Below are 10,382 nucleotides of genomic sequence, written 5' to 3' on the forward strand. Positions count from 1 at the left end.
CAGAACAACCAGTCTCTATGACGCCCACTGCGGCCAGTGAACCGGCCCAATCGGCCTCTCCCACCCCAATCGAGGGCTGGCCAACCCCCCCCCACTGTGGCCCCTCTCCTGACCAGCCCTGCCCCTGATTGCCCCACCCCACCCCAAGAGGGTGCAGGGCCGGCCGGCCAATCTCCTGCAACTCCTCCCCCAGGCCAGCTCCATCCCTGATGGGCCCCCCTACCCCAGTAGGGTGTGGGGCCAGCCAGCCAACCTCCTTTAGCCCCTCCCCCAGGCCAGCCTGGTCCTGATTGGGCCCCGATAGGGGCAGGCTGGCCAGACCCCATCCGTGCACAAATTCGTGCACTGGGCCTCTAGTATTTAAGATAAAATCAGTGACTAATTCTGAATGGGATGATATGGACTTTAGTGGTTAAAATAAAGGTTTGCCCTAGTTTATAAATATTTATGGATTACATAATAATTCAATCCCAAAATAAAGTCAATTAGGTGCACACTAGATTTGCATATTATGCATGTTTATCTTATGAAAATATACTCAGCAAAACTATTTTTTAAAAATATATTTTATTGATATTTTACAGAGAGGAAGGGAGAGAGATAGAGAGCTAGAAACATCGATGAGAGAGAAACATCGATCAGCTGCCTCCTGCACACCCCCCACCAGAGATGTGCCCGCAACCAAGGTACATGCCCTGACCGGAATGGACCCAGGACCCTTCAGTCCGCAGGCCAACACTCTAGCCACTGAGCCAAACCGGTTTCGGCTCAGCAAAACTATTTTAAGACACAAAAATAATGTTTAAAATAGTGCAGCTGATTACACTTACAATTCCACTCAATGAGTGATTGTCTTGGAAAAAGTGTGAAATAAGAGGCATAACCTGACATTTCCTTAATTGGTCTTAGCTCCTCCCTAGCCATTACTATATGAGATCTTTATGCATTAACTTTTGAACCTCACCCTTGGGTAAGAAAAAAATTCCATTTAAAAAAAAAGAATACTAGAGATTTGACTCAACAATATTAACATTTCTATTACAACACTAAATGAATACCATGTACTCAAACTGTTAGAATCGATGTTCTTATTTTTAGCAATAAATAAAAACCCTGTTATTTGAAAGGTATCTTATTTTATATGCTTTCATCCTATGTAACAAAAAACAAATTAGGAAACAATTCTTCACAATGCACCTAAAATTCAAACTGAAATAAAAATGTTTATTTTTTAATATCAACTTATTCAATCAGCTATACATATATATAAGATGAGGGCATCTATTAGGATTTGATCTCTGACCCTCTCATTTCATCCTCCATTACTTTCTGCTCATCCATTCTTCTGGTATCACTTACTCCCTTGTTCACAGACAACACCCACACCCATATCTAGTTAAAGTAATATTTTTAAATTTTAGTTTTTGTACATAGTATAAGAAGTTGATTGTACAAGATTAGTTTTTTATAAAGCATCTTCAATTTCCTCATTTCCCCAAAGCTACCACTTTCACTACTTTAAGCTAATTATTTTGTATTTTAAAAAAGCTCTTTCCGCCCTAGCTGGTATGGCTCAGTGGATAGAGTATTAGACTGCAGACTGAAGGGTCCCAGGTTTGATTCCAGTCAAGGGCACATGCCCAGCCTACAGGTTCAGGAGGCAGCCAGTCAATGATTCTCTCTCATCACTGATGTTTTCTATCTCTATCTCTCTCTCTCTCTCTCTCCCTCTCTCCCTTCCTCTCTAAATCAATAAAAAATATATATTAGAATAAAAAAAGCTCTTTCCTTGCAACCACCTCCTTCTGACATACACAAGCATCCACCCTACCCCACCATACACAGATAAATACAAGAAAAGTTGCCCAGCCAGTATGGCTCAGTGGTGGAGCATCCACCTATATGAACCAGGAGGTTCAGGTTTGATTGCGGTCAGAGCACATTGATGCCCAGGTTGCGTGCTCGATCCCTGATGTGGGGCATGCAGGAGGTAGCAGATAAATGATTCTCTCTCATCATTGATGTTTCTATCTTTCTCTTCCTCTCTGAAATCAATAAAAATATATTTTTTAAAAAGAAAAGATTACACTACATTAATATAAAAATCCTAAATAAATAGCAAAAAGGAGCTAGCAATTTGTAAAAAGGATATATATCATGGTCATGTTGGTTTTATTCCAGAAATGCAAAATTGATTTAACATTAGAAATTTTATAATTAATCATACTAACAGATTAAAATGAAAAAAAATCATGATCATCTTATCCAATTAAAAAAAAGTTTGATGAACTTTAAACATCCTTTCATGTTTAAAACAAAAGAAAAACTTAGCAAACTAGGAATAGAAAGTAAATTCCTTAATCTAATAAACAATATCTATTTCAAAAACAATAGCAAACATAAATTTAATAGTGAAACTTTGAAAACTTTCCCTTTGAGACCAAACAAGGGTGCCCTAGCAGGTGTGGCTGAGTTGATGGAGCATTGACTGGTACACTGACAGGTGGAGGGTTTGATTCCAGTCAGGGCACATACCTACTAGTAGATACCTAGATTGAGGGATATCTCTCTTTCTCTTCCTTCCTCCCTCTCTCCCTCCCTCCCGCCCTCTTTCTCTCTCTCGGATCCTCTCTCTAAGGCTAATAAGAGAAAGAGAGAGATCAAACAAGTATGGCAGCTATTTCCACTTCTTATCCATCATCAAGTCTTTATAGTTCTATATCCAATCTATATTCCAAAACCCATTTACTTCTATCTTTAGTACTACCACCATAGTTCAAGCTACCATTATCACTCATGTACAATACTGCAAACTAGTGAGTATGGTATCCTTGCTTTCACTTATTCTCCCCGCCCACCCCCCCACCCCCGTCCTTTTTCTACATATTAGGCAGTTATCTTTCCCTACTTAAAACTCTTCAATGGCTTCCCATCATACTGAGATAAACTTCACCAGGACCTACCAAAACTCTACAAGACCTGATCCCTATCTGCCCCTCATACTTCACACTGTGTCTTATATCACTGTCTTCCTTACTCACCATGCTAGCCACACTAGTATTTCTATTCTTGCACACACAAAGCTATTTCCTGAGTCATTCAATTTATATTCTCTCTTGTCAAGAAAGCCAAGAAAAGCACTCTTTGTAGCACTGCATATGTCTCCTTTGTAGTATTACTACACTGTAATTTAAGTCTGTTATGTAAATTTATTCCTGTTATCTCCCCAAACTACCCTTGCCCCAACAGTAAACAATGAGAATAGGGGTGGTGTCTCTTAAGTTCAGAACCCAGCATAGTACCAATTTGCTGAATGAATAATTAAGAAATAATTCTTTAAAGTTACTTTATGATCACTGACTTGCATATTTTTTCTCTTTTTGAGACTATTTTAAAATTCAGTAACATATTCAAATTCACAAATAATGATATTAAATACTATCTAATCAGAATCACCTAAGCATCTTCACTGTTGAAAATGATCGCTAAAATAGGAGACCCTAGATTCCCATGTTAAGCCTCATTTATAAAATTCTGTTATGGCCTGGGCGGCTTGGCTCAGTGGTTGAGCGTCGACCTATGAACCAGAAGGTCACGGTTGGATTCCCAGTTAGGGCACATGCCTGGTTTGTGGGCTTAATCCCCAAAGGGGTCATGTAGGACACGGCCAATCAATGATTCGTTCTCATCATTGATGTTTCTAGCTCTCTCTCCCTCTCTCTTCCTTTCTGAAATCAATAAAAATGTATTAAAATCCTATATAATAAAGATGTAATATGCAAATGGTCATTATGCCGTGAAGCATAATGACCTACCGAGTAACGAGTGGATCACGGATCAGCAGGAGGGTTGAGCATCAAGCTACAAGTGGGTGGCGGAGAGCTACAGGAGGGGGCAGGGCAGCAAGCTATGGGGGGGCGGGCAGAGAGCTACTGCAGGGCCGCTGTGAGCTACTGGCGCAGATTCATGCACAGGGCTACTAGTCCTATCTAAAAGAGTAATATGCAGATTGACCATCACTCCAACACACAAGATGGCTTGCCCCCATGTGGACAAAGATCCTGCCCCCATGTGGACACAAGATGGCCACCACAAGATGGCCAGCAGGGGAGGGCAGTTGGGAGGGACCAGGCCTGCAAGGGAGGGAGGGCAGTTGGGGGCGATCAAGCCTGCAGGGGAGGGCAGTTAGGGTGAACAGGCCAGCAGAGGAGGGAAGTTGGGGGTGACTGGGCCTGCAGGGAAGGGCAGTTGGGGGGGGGGGGGACCCAGGCCTGCAGTGGAGAGCAGTTGGGGGGTACCAGGCCTGCATGGGAGGGCAGTTAGGGGCAAACAGGCTGGCAGGGGAGCAGTTAGGCATCAATCATGCTGGCAGGGGAGTGGTTAGGGGGTGATCAGGCTGTCAGGCAGAAGTGGTTAGGGGCAATCAGGAAGGCAGGCAGGCAAGCAGTTGGGAGCCAGCAGTCCTGGATTGTGAGAGGGATGTCCGACTGCCCGTTTAGGCCCGATCCCACTGGGCAGTCGGACATCCCTCAAGGGGTCCCAGATTGGAGAGGGTGCAGGCTGGGCTGAGGGACACCCCGCCCCCCCCGGCACAAGTTTCGTGCACCGGGCCTCTAGTAATAAATAAAATGCTATTATGTTTGAATTTTTTATCACTGCCACATTAGTTGATTATTGATTGGTTCCAAAACTGCACCTGGGGTGCTTCTGTATACTCACAGAGGTATCCTGAGATATTTTAAAGTTTGTGAGAAATAGCAGTTCTCATGTCAGGCACCATATGAACTACTAGCTCAAAATAGTACCCATTCGTATTACATTAGTTTTGATAACATATAGGCTGTCCCCAAAAAATGTATACACACTTTGAATGATTATAAAGTCAGAATTTATTAACACAGTTCATTTTCAAAATTTAAAAGAATCTACATAAATGAATAATTTTTTTGTCAATGCCTGTTTTCAAACTGATGACCATTCTGGTCCAGGCACTGCTGAGAACTTGAAGCAATGGAATCACAAACATCAAGAATCATTTCGTTGAGTATTTGTGTGTCCTCAATTCGTCAAATGTTGCAAGTATCCCCATAAAAAGTCCAGTGGATAAATTTTTTATTGTTGTTCAAAGCTTAGTCTAGCTTCACCCTTTATTTCAAATCAGTTAAATCTGAAAAGGACTGAAAATTAAGTGAGTTATCAGCTGTTAAAGTGTGTATAAATTTTTTGGGGAGGAACACCCTGTGAATAATTATAAAGGCAGTGTTTGTACTTCAACTGCGTTTTTATTAAATATATTTTATTGACTTTTTTTTACAGAGAGGAAGGAAGAGGGATAGATAGTCAGAAACATTGATGAGAGAGAAACATTGATCAGTTGCCTCTTGCACACCTCCTACTGGGGATGTGCCCGCAACCAAGTTACATGCCCTTGACCGGAATCGAACCTGGGACCTTTCAGTCCGCAGGCTGACGCTCTATCCACTGAGCCAAACCGGTTTTGGCTCAACTGCGTTTTTAAACTTCCAGTAGCATTTTAGGATGAACTTCCTTTGTTCAAAGCTTAGTCTGGTTGAAAAGAAACATTAATTGAGCTATCAGCTGTTAAAAGTGTGTATACATGTTTTGGGAACACCCTGTATTATTGTAAAGCTGGGTCTTTGGCAGATGCTGTGATATAAAGTAGTTCTTTTCATCAATGTGGTACAGGAAATGAGGGAGGCAGTGGCTGATCTAACTCCAAGATTTGATAAGTTGTGCAATGCTCAACAGGCACACATATCCAATCTATAATAATAAAAGTGTAATATGCTAATTAGACCAGACGTCCTTCCGGACCAAGCTGCAGCAGGCAGGCACCACCAAGGCAGAGGCCCAAGGCCGCCTTGACAGTGGGGGCTGAGCCCCTTGCATTAATTTTGTGCATTGGGCCTCTAGTTAGTAAATAATTGTGATCATTAAGAATAAAATTAAAATATATTTTCCTTCAATTTATGCATATTATTTTTAAAAGGCTACTATGCAGTTTGGAAATAGATTTGTTTCAACTTACTAGCAACTCTTTAAGTTGTCTAGACCTGAATATTTAACAAATGGAACCCATAAATATTTTTTTTGGCCTAAGGCAGTGGTTGGCAAACTCATTAGTCAACAGAATCAAATATCAACAGTACAACGATTGAAATTTCTTTTGAGAGCCAAATTTTTTAAACTTAAACTTCTTCTAACGCCACTTCTTCAAAATAGACTCGCCCAGGCCGTGGTATTTTGTGGAAGAGCCACGCTCAAGGGGCCAAAGAGCCGCATGTGGCTAGCGAGCTGCAGTTTGCAGACCACGGGCCCAAGGGCACCATGAGTCAAGAAAGTTTAGGAACTACTAGTCTAAATAACCCAGAGGTCTGCAAACAAAGCTACTGGGCCAAATTGGGCCTTAAAAGTGGTGTTTTGTTGTTGTTGTTGTTTGTTTGTTTTTTAACATTTTGAATGGGCTGTAGGAAACAAAACACAACAAATAAAAAAGAATATGTGACAGAGACCATGCCAGCGACCATGAAGTCTGCAAAGCCTGAAATATTTACTTTCTGGCTCTCTGTCCACTCCTGTAGTTACACTAGCAATAACTAGAGTTAATATGTTCCATAGCGTCCACTGACAGGCTCTAGCCCAGTGCTGTCTGATACAGTAAGCTATTTAAACTTAAGTTAATGAAAATAAAATTTAAAATTTACAATTCCATTCTTCAGTCACAATAGCAACAATAGTCGCATGTGACTAGTGGGTACGAAGTTGAACAATGTAGATGTGAAACATTACCATCATCACTGAACGTTTTATTGGACAGTTGTCCTATCAATATCTAGAGTATCTAATACAGTCTCTTATTTATCATCAGAAACATCATTACTACCACCACTCCAAACATTTTTACTCAGTTTTCATCTCTTTGACATCTTGTAAACATTTCCAGTCATCACATAGTCAAGAAGAATTATACTGCTTTGAACTTGACCTTCAATTAGCAAAATCTTAGGGTACATTTACCTCCATAAATCATTCCTCCCTTCAAGTTACACCTCAAATGCCACTTTCTCCATGACGCCTCCTTTCGTCTCCATAGTTAGGGGTATCAAATAAGGTGCTCCCACACACAACTGGAACACGTCCTGGAATGCTTTACATTGTCTTGTTATCATAATTATTTGTGTATACTATTTCCCTTTCTGGACTGTAAGCTCTTTTAGATTAGGGACTCTGAATCAGCTGCTCCCAGCCCTAGCATAAGACAATATGAAACCCAATAAATAACCTGAGGAATTCGATTGATCTAATTCAATTGAAATGAAACTTCAATCTTAATATCTAGAGTAAGCTCTGCTTAGTCTTCTCTGACATTTCTATGAACTTATCGGCAATTTTCCAAGATTTTTTTGTTAAACTCCAGTAATAAGATAAACAAGCAAGAAAAGGGTCTTTAACTCTGAGCTAATAATGGACAGAGGAAGATTTATAAAAGCATATTTTTGGAGTACTAATACCGGCTTATTTGCTAATGTTATTTTATCTGCAGGAAACCGAAAGTCTGTTCAGTGCTGGTAGCACTCCAAACACTGTAAATAAACCACGACTGGCCGAGAGTTTAAAATCGCTTGTCGCTGTCACTTCATTTACAGCTAAGAAAAGACTGGGTCAAAATACAAACGGCCGAGAGCTCCCCAGGGAAGAGCAGCAGGGCGCGAGGACAAGTCGGGGAGGGGGGAGCGCGGACCCGCAGGCCGCGCCGGCCCCAGGGACCCAGGTGTGGGTGGGAGCTGCTCTGGAGGAGGGAGGAGTAAGAAGGGAGGAGGGAGGCAGCACAAGAAGCGGGCCCAGGCGAGGAAAGAAAGCCCCACTCTGGGCCCAGCGCTTTCGTGGGCTGAGGGCGCGTCCCCGACCTCCCACCGCGGACTTTCAGAGCCCTCAGACAAAACCTAACTGCCCCGCCGCCGTCCCCGCCAGCAGCCCAGAACGAAAGCCCATTCTCTTTACCTGCCGAGCCTCCTGCTTGACAAATTCTCCTCAGACCAGTTTGGGATCCGCGGCCCTTAGAGAGGTAGTTCACCACAGCCTCCGCGTCTCCGTGCAGCGCCGGGCAGCCTCCGGGCCGTATTCAAATCTAACCGCCTAGATGCTGCGCAAGCGCACAGCCGCTCTATGCGTCGGCTCCGCCCCTTAGACGTCGGGGCAACCCCATTCCTAAGGCTCCTTTAATCCAGCTTCCTTTCCAGCCTGTACGCCAATTTTATATCCTTCGAGGTTTCTCATTGTCTGCTAATTTTTTTATTGTTGTTTCCCTCATTGCAGATCTCCCATATCGTAGGAGCAGCCATCTTCTTCTGATTACTTGGTATAAAAAAGATCTGCTTTTTGCTTCCGTACAAAATGGCGGCCATCATAATAATGCGTCACAGCCCCTAGTATTACTCCCTATAGCTACCAGGAAGAGACAGACTTCTGGGACGAGGTGGCCGAGTGGTTAAGGCGATGGACTGCTAATCCATTGTGCTCTGCACGCGTGGGTTCGAATCCCATCCTCGTCGAAAGTAACTTTTGCCTCAGATTTGAATAGATGAATTTATTTGCGGAAATAAATAGTATAATAGATTTCAGTTGTGGATTACTAGTCAATTTAGCGCCACTAATCTCAGGTTTCAGTATTTAAAAGACAGCTTTTGGGGCATTCTGACTTGAGAGAGAAAGAAAAGGGAAGGAATACCGACAATGCAGCTAAAAATGCGGAGCCATTCATCAATCAGGATGTAAGTAATCCTGATTTTAAGGCTGGGGTAATGGTTTTAGCTAACCTTCAGATCCAAAATCATAATGATTACTGGTAATGTTTAAGGCAATTCGCATTTTGGTGCAGGAACGCCTGATACAGGATGCAGTTGCTAAAGTAAATCAAACAAAATAGCAATTGCCCGTTGCTTTAGATAAACATATTCTTGGTTTTGACACAGGACATGCAGTTTGTTTTTTTCTTAAATACATTTTCATTGATGTCAGAGAGGAAGGGAGAGGAAGAGAAAGATAGAAACATCAATGCTGAGAGAGAAACATTGATCGGGTGCCTCCTGCACACCCCCTACTGGGGATCAAGCCCCAACCCCAGGCATGTGCGCTGAGGGGAAATCTTAACTGTGACCTCCTGGTTCATAAGTCGATGCTCAACCACTGAGTGACACCAGCTTGGGGGGCGGGGGAGAGATGCAGCTCTTAATAAAGCTGCTCAAATTCTCCAAGTGCTTTCCTGGCCAGGTTGCTGGCCAGGTTGCTGAGGTGGTTAGAGCGCCCTCTCGCACCACCAAGGTTGCAGGTTCAATCCCCAGTCAGGGCACACAAGAATCAATGAATGTGTAAATAAGTGATTGACACTGATCTTAAGCTTTCCCTGAAATAGGCCTCTTTATCTCTCTCTCCGACCTTTGCAGATGCTGGCCTTACTTCTCTCAGGAACAGGCACCCAGCCCCAATACCTCTTTCCCATCTACACTTGCCTGGCTGACTCCTGCTCCCCCTTCATCATCAAGCCTCCCCTAGTCCTGTGACCTAAAGCTTCTTCAGATTTCCTTTCAACTAGCCCATGTATTCTCTCTTGCTTCAGGACCTTTGGTCCCCTTCTAGATGCTCCAGTAGTCCCTGGGTTTCCCCCAGCACTTGCCAGACAGTATTTAAATTGATCATTACTATGCTGCAGCCTCTAAAAACGGCATCATTTTTCTGAGTTTTGCCTGCTTCTTGCAGTGATGACTTCCTATAGAAAATTGTAGTGATGAGACTCTACAAATAAAAAGTAAGTGGATTCTCTTCTCAAAGGAAAATCTTCAGCTGTGGAAGTTCTGAAAATACAAAGCACTGGAAGTGTCTAGAGGTAAAAAAGAAAGGAGAGAGAGAGAAAGAGAAAATTCTGAGTGGAAACTCACTTTTCTATACCTCATTTCTGTACCTGTTTTTATACTTAGTTCATTTGTGGTGTCTTTCATATGAATTGCAGTAAGACTTGCTCCAAGAGTCCTTTTTTTTTTTTTTTTTTTTTTTGCATTTATGGTCTCTTCATCTATGAGAACCATTTTTACCTTCTTCTAAGAGAATCAAAAGAATCAACAACATGCCAGATTATTTAAAAGCCCCCGGGGAGTGTGGGGGGAATACTTGAATTAGTAATGGAAAAAGCAATTTATAAACTAAGGCAATCTGAGAGTTAGAGGCGCCATCTACTGGACAGCAGCTACCGCAAGACTTGCACAAGATAGTTCTATAGGAATGGCTGCTAGGTTTGGAAAGATCTCCTTTACTCTCCCAAATTTGTCAACAAACCACAGCTCAAGGAAACCATTCTCCATCAACAC

The 10,382-nt window shown here is 42.5% G+C and overlaps 1 protein-coding gene across 1 annotated transcript in view; it reads right to left on the bottom strand.

Annotated features, from left to right (window-relative positions):
* KNL1 (kinetochore scaffold 1) overlaps positions 1-8,375 on the bottom strand; it is a gene marked incomplete at its 3' end in the record, with an annotated part of 68,882 nt that extends 60,507 nt beyond the window's left edge. Inside the window, 1 exon segment of the mRNA XM_080675643.1 lies at positions 8,023-8,375.
* Positions 8,376-10,382: the final 2,007 nt, after the last annotated feature.

The sequence above is a fragment of the Plecotus auritus genome (assembly GCF_963455305.1).
Source record: "Plecotus auritus genome assembly, chromosome: 1".
Lineage (NCBI taxonomy): Eukaryota > Metazoa > Chordata > Mammalia > Chiroptera > Vespertilionidae > Plecotus > Plecotus auritus.